Here is a 7,309-nt window from a genome sequence, read left to right as displayed (position 1 = left end):
AAATAGAAACAATCATCAGACTTTATTATCAACAGCTATATGCCAATAAGTTAAGCAACCTAGAAGAAATGGATGCATTCCTGGAAACCTATAAACTTCCAAGACTGAAACAGGAAGAAATTGACAAACCTGAATAGACAAATATCTAGTAATGAGATTGAAGCAGTGATCAAAAACCTGCCAAAAAAACAAGGCCCAGGACCCGATAGATTCCCTGGGGAATTCTACCAAACATCCAAAGAAGAAATAATACCTATTTTCCTGAAGCTGTTTCAAAAAATAGAAAAAGAAGGAAAACTTACAGACTCTTTCTATGAAGCCAGCATTACCTTGATCCCCAAACCAGGAAAAGACCCCATCAAAAAGGAGAATTTCAGACCAATATCCCTGATGAATATGGATGCCAAGATTCTTAACAAGATCCTAGCTGATAGGATCCAACGGTACATTAAAAAGATTATCCATTGGGCGCCTGGGTGGCTCAGTGGTTTAAGCCGCTGCCTTCGGCTCAGGTCATGATCTCAGGGTCCTGGGATCGAGTCCCACGTCGGGCTCTCTGCACTGAAGGGAGCCTGCTTCCCTCTCACTCTCTCTGCCTGCCTCTCTGCCTACTTGTGATCTCTCTCTGTCAAAATTAATAAATAAAATCTTAAAAAAAAAAAAAGATTATCCACCATGACCAGGTGGGATTTATCTCTGGGTTGCAAGGGTGGTTCAACATTCACAAACCAATTAATGTGATAGAACAAATCAATAAGAGAAGGGAGAAGAACCACATGGTCCTCTCAATTGAGGCAGAAAAAGCATTTGACAACATAGAGCACCAGTTTCTGATTAAAACTCTTCAGAGTATAGAGATAGAGGGAACATTTTTCAACTTCATAAAATCCATCTATGAAAAACCCACAGCAAATATTCTCAATGCAGAAAAGCTGAGAGCCTTCCTCTTAAGATCAGGAACATGACAAGGATGCCCACTCTCACCACTATTGTTCAACATAGTACTAGAAGTCCTAGCAACAGCAATCAGACAACAAAAAGAAATAAAATGTATTCAAATGTCAAAGAGGAAGTCAAATTCTCTTTCTTTACAGATTGCATGATACTTTATGTGTAAAACCCAAAAGACTCCATATCCAAATTGCTTCAGCTCATACTGCAATTCAGTAATGTGGCAGGATACAAAATCAGTGCACAGAAATCAGTTGCATTCTTATAAACTAACAATGAAACTGTAGAAAGGAAAATCAGAGAATTGATTCGATTTACAATAGCACTCAAAACTATAAAATACTTTGGAATAAACCTCACCAAAGAGGTAAAGGATCTATAATCTAGGAACTACAGAACACTCATGAGAGAAATTGAAGGAGACACAAAAAGATGGGAAAATATTCAGTGCTCATGGATCTGAAGAATAAATATAGTTAAAATATCTATGCTTCCCAGAGCAATCTATACTTTCAATGCCATCCCAATAAAAATACCATCAGTATTTTTCAAGTTGCTGGAACAAACAATCCTAAAATTTGTATGGAACAATAAAAGACCCCAAATCACCAAGGAAATGTTGAAATTTCTTTAAAAAGCTGGGGGGCATCACATTGCCTGATTTCAAGATGTATGACAAATCTGTGATCACCAAGATAGCATGGTACTGGTACAAAAACAGACACATAGACCAATAGAACAGAGAGGAGAGCCTAGGTATGGACCCTCAACTCTATGGTCAAATAATCTTCAACAAAGCAGGAAAAAATATCCAGTGGAAAAAAGACAGTCTCTTCAATAAATGGTTCTGGGAACACTGACAGCCACATGCAGAAGAATGAAACTGGACCATTCTCTGACACCATACATGAAGAGAAACTCAAAATGGATGAAAAACTCAATGTGAGACAGGAATCCATCAAAATCCTAGAGGAGAACATAGAGCCAGTAACCTCTGACATCGGCCACAGTAACTTCTTTCAAGACATGTCTGTAAAGGCAAGGGAAACACAAGCAAAAATGAACTTTTGTGACTTCATCAAGATAAAAAGCTTCTGCACAGCAAGGGAAACAGTCAACAAAACAAAGAGGCAACCCACGGAATGGGCGAAAACATTTGCAAATGACACTATAAAGGGCTGATATCCAAGATGTATAAAGAACCTGTTTAAATTATACACACACACACACACACACACACACACACACACACACAATTTTGGGCCTAGCTTCAGGATTGCAAAATAAGACACTAATAGAGATTTTGTCATCAATTACAGTTTTATACTGGAAGAGAAATGCATGACCATTAAAACATGCAAGAAAATATTCTTCATGTGTATATGCATGTGTAGGTTACTATAAACAGAACCATTAATCCATATAAGAGATTATATAAAAGAGCCATATAAAAAGTACTCCCCCATTACTCAGCAATTGTTCATCTCCACTGGTCTTAGAATGTGTACTGGGCACCTGCATGGCTCAGTTGGTTAGGCATCTGCCTTTGGCTCAGGTCATGGTCTCGGGGTCCTGGAATCCCACATTGGGCTCCCTGCTCAACCGGGAGCCTGCTTCTCCCCCTCCCTCTGCCTGTGGCTCCCCTTGCTTGTGATCTCTCTCTCTCTGTCAAATGAATAAAAAGAAATTTAAAATTAAAATTAAAATTTAAAGAAATTAAATTTAAATTTAAATTTAAAAGAAATTTAGAAAGAAAATTGAGGGAATCATCCAATTTTGTCCTCTTATTACTTATGCACCCTTCCTGAAGGAAGTTACTACTGACTACCCCAGAATGAATAAAGCCTTTGGACCCACAAAACCTGTGACTCATATGCTCATAGGTTTGAGCAGTTCCTATCCACTCATTCTTGTTCTGTTTCACGGAAGGTTTGAGCAGTTCCTGTCCACTCAACCTTGTTCTGTTTCACGGACCTAGGAGGGGTCCCTGCCTAACTCTGTAAAAACCATCTTGTCAAGCTCTTCTATGTATCAGAAGATAAAATGCATTAACACAAACATCTGTAGTAATGGAAAAACAGATGCCTGATGGCTATCTCAGAGAATTATAGTAATATGTGCTTACATTTACAGATGATACAAATTACACACACACTGGGAGGCAAAACATTTGCAACAAGTAGAGGCAAACAAAGAAGCTTTCAGTCATCCTAATATTAGTTTTAATTACAGTTTTACTACTTTTTATTTGAAAAGTCTCAAGAAAAGAATCTTTCCTAAATTTAGTGTCCTAATCGATTGAATGGGGGACAATGTGGTAAAACTAGAAGAGCTATCTAATGGAGTTAAAAGAAAAATGTGTATAATGCACCCAACCTTTATTAGAGACTGAGTAAATTATAGGAAAATATAAAAATTCTTTATAGGAAGGGAAATTAATGTGAATATTTAATATCGGTAATAAACTTGGAGGCCCATTGGAAAGCACACATGTGTACCAGAAATGTGCTTTCATAAACACTGTCAGCCTGCCTGACCACAGTCTGGAAAGAATTTGTTAAAAATCAACTTTAATTATTTATTTATTTATTTATTAAAAATTTTATTGTGTTATGTTAGTCACCATAAAATACATCGTTAGTTTTTGATGCAGTGTTCCAAGATTCATTGTTTATGCACCACACCCAGTGCTCCATACAATACGTGCCCTCCTTGATACCCACCACCAGGCTCACCCACCCCTGCCACCCCCTCCCTTCCAAACCCTCATTTTGTTTCTTAGAGTCCACAGTCTCTCATGGTTCATCTCCCCCTCTGATTTATCCCCCTTCACTTTTCCTTTCCTTCTCCTAATATCCTCCATGTTATTCCTTATGTTCCACAAGTAAGTGAAAACATATGGTAATTGCCTTTCTTTGCTTGACTTATTTCACTCAACATGATCTCCTCCAGTCCCAACAATGTTGATGCAGAAGTTGGGTATTCATCCCTTCTGATGGCTGAGTAATGTTCCATTGTATATGTGGACCACATCTTCTTTATCCATTTGTCTGTTGAAGGGCATCTCAGCTCTTTCCAGTTTAAAAATGAATTTTAAATTATGTTGGCCAAATCCCAATCTCATTACATTCTCTCTCTCTCTCTCTCTCTCACACACACACATCCTAAAAGATGTCTTAAAATAACACTTTAATTGGAGGAACAAGGCCACTATACTTAGTAGCATAATATAGTAAATGTTGATGAATGAGATTTTGAGAAGAATAGAGAGGTTAGAAGGGAGTTCTGGGAGGAAATCAGACCTTTACTCTTACAATTTGAAATGTAATGACAGTAGCTTTTATTTTTATGGTTCCTTAGAATTTAAAAATGGCTTTTACATACATCTTTTTCTGGGAAAATTCTCCTTTCGATAGCACTTTCCTTAGAGCTACCTTCATGGATTCATTCTGTAAACTGAATATGTAGATAGCTGGATTGAATGTTGGCGGTATCACCGTATACAATATGGAGAACATGAGGTTCATACCTGATTAGGAGTCAGAAAGGGGGCGGCAGAAACTCAAGCCTGCAGTGGAGAGGGAAAAGGTGACTACGAACAGGTGTGGTAGGCATGTGTTGAAGGCTTTGGTCTGACACCCTCTGCTGATGGGATCCTCAGCACCACAGAGAAGATGCGAATGAAGGAGGCCATGATGGACGCCAAGCAGATGAATGCTGCTGAGGTTGTGAAGGTAGCCACTGCAATCCCATTGATGAATTCATGAGAACAAGCCCGAATTGCCGCACAATGCTGGCCAATTCTCACAAGCATTCTGCCCAAATCAAAATCAATTTGGGCAGAACGCTTGTGAGAATTGGCCAGAAACTAACCCCCCGCCCCGTCCCTGGCAAACTCGCTTCTGGTGGCAGCGTCCTTCAAGGGAGCTGCCTGGCCTCAGCCATCGTCCAGAGGTTTGCGGCTGGAACCCTGTGAGAAGCGCTCGAAGAGGCCATGCGTGATTGGCCCAAATTGCGTCAGAGCGCGGGCCAAAGCTTCCATATCCTCAGCCTTCTGGGAATCCCACCTCAGGGCTGACAGATGGGGCCTGCTATGCCCCTAGGCCCTAAAGCAACCCTAGGTTGGGCTTTCAGGCTTCCGTCCCCAGAGGCCTGGCCCCAAGCCCTCCAGATTGGGGAACCCTGAGCCAAGCCCAGGAGTCCATCTGACACCCAGGAGGAAACTGTGTGGTTTGGAGCTGCGCAGAAGCCTCCCAGCGGGAGAAATTGGCATGCACCCCTGAGAGCAGCCCCAGCTTTGCTGTCACCCTGGACACAAACCTGGAGCCTGACACACCGCTAGACCCCCACCCTCAACTCACCCCCCCCCCCGCCCCCCCTTGAGCCTGCCTAGTGCTGGTAGATTAGGCCTTCCTTGCCTCTAGGTCCTAACCCTACGCCTAAGTTGGGTTTTCAGGCATCTGTCCCCTGAGGCCTGGCCCCCAAGCCCTCCAGACAGAGGACCCCTGAACCCCACTCCTTGACTCCGCCTGCCACCCGGGAGGAAACTGTGTCATTTTGAGCTACGCAAAACCCTCTGAGTGGGAGAAACCTGTATGTCCCCCACCAGGCCACCCCACCTTTAGCGCCCCACTGGGCTGCAAACATGGATGCTGACACTAAGCCAGAACCCCTTCCTCAACTCTGACCCCAGAAAGCTCCACTGTGCGTGGGCTGGCCTGTGTTCCCAGATCGCTGCTACACACACCTAGTGAGAAAGCGCTCTAGACCGTGGGCATAATTGCGGCGGAATCGCCGCCCATCCCAGGCCAATTTGCACGATCTTTCTGCCCAAATGGATATCCATGAGAACTGGCTGTAACCGCCCCTCCACACACACACACACACACACACACATCCCCAACTCACTTCCGGCAGCGCAGGCGTGAAGGGCAGCTGCCTGGGTCTGGCTTCAGGTCCCAAGTGGTTGAGGCCTGAACCCTGCGAGAAAGCCCTCTATGAGCCCTGCGGGAGCAACATGGGCCCATCCCATGTTCCTGGATGGCTGCGACACACACCTAGTGAGAAAGCGCTCTAGACGGCGGGCATTAGCGGGGCCCGAATCGCCACCCAACGCCAGCCAGTTCGCACAAGCTTTCTGCCCAAATTGATTTCGATTTGGGCAGAAAGCTCCTGAGAATTGGCCAGAAAACCCTCGGTGAACTTGCTTCCAGCAGCACGGGCCCACTGAGTCTGAGAACTCTCAGACTGAGAGAAACCTGCATGCCTCTCTGAGGCCACCCCCACATTCTTCGGCCCCCACTGGCCATAAACTCAGAGCCCGGTGCACCTCCTGACCCTTACCCTTGACTCAGCCCTGAGGGGAGCCTGCCTCAGCACCGGCAGATTGGGCCTGCCATGCCACTAGGCCCTAATCGTAACCCTAGATGGTGTGGCCTGTCTTCAGTTCCCAGAGGCCTGGCCCCAAGACCGCCAGATTGGGATCCCCTGAGACTCAGGGCAGATTACCGACAGCTGCCTAGGGTGAAACATTGCCATTTGGCACTGCGCAGATCCCTCAGAGAGGGAGAAAGCTGCATGCCCCCCCCAAAGCCACCCCCACCATCGGCGGCCCCCCTGGCCACAAATCCGGATCTGGTGTGCTGCCGGATGCCTGCCCACAACTCAGTCCCAGAGAGAGCCTGACTCAGCGCCAGAAGATCATGCCTGCCATACCCCTAGGCCCTAACCCTAACCCTAGGTGGGGTGAACAGGCTTCCATGCCCAGAGGCCTGGCCCCCAAGCCGGCCAGGTTGGGGATCCCTGAGACTCACCCCGGGACTCCACCTGCTGCCCAGAGTGAAACGGTGCCATTTGGAGTTTGGCAGAACCCTCACGGGGGAGAAAACTATATGTTGCCTGAGGTACACCCAGCTTCTGCGGCCCCCTGGACACAAACCCGGAGCCTGTCGTGCCACTTGACACCTGCCCTCAACTCAGCCCAACATGGAGCCTGCCTCAGCACTGGCATATCGGATCTGCCATGCCCCGAGGCCCTAACACTAACCCAAGTTTTGGTTTTCAGGATTCCATGCCCTCCAGATTAAGGACCCCTGAGCGACACCATGCAAGAGGAAACTGTGTCATTTGGAAATGCGCAGAACCCTCAGAGAGGGGGAAACCTGAATGCCTCCCTAAAGCCACCACAATCGGCGGCTCCCCTGGCCACAAACCCAGATTCTGGAGTGCTGGGCACATGACCTCAACATGTCACATTGACTGCAACACAGCCCCAAGGGAAGCCCACCTCAGCGCTGGCAGATCGGGCCTGCCATGCCCCTAGGCCATAACCCTAAGGAGGAACCCTAAGTTGCATTTT

Source organism: Meles meles, chromosome 12 (assembly GCF_922984935.1).
Source record: "Meles meles chromosome 12, mMelMel3.1 paternal haplotype, whole genome shotgun sequence".
Lineage (NCBI taxonomy): Eukaryota > Metazoa > Chordata > Mammalia > Carnivora > Mustelidae > Meles > Meles meles.
The sequence above is the reverse complement of the archived record's forward strand: the minus strand, read 5'-3'. Positions refer to the sequence as shown.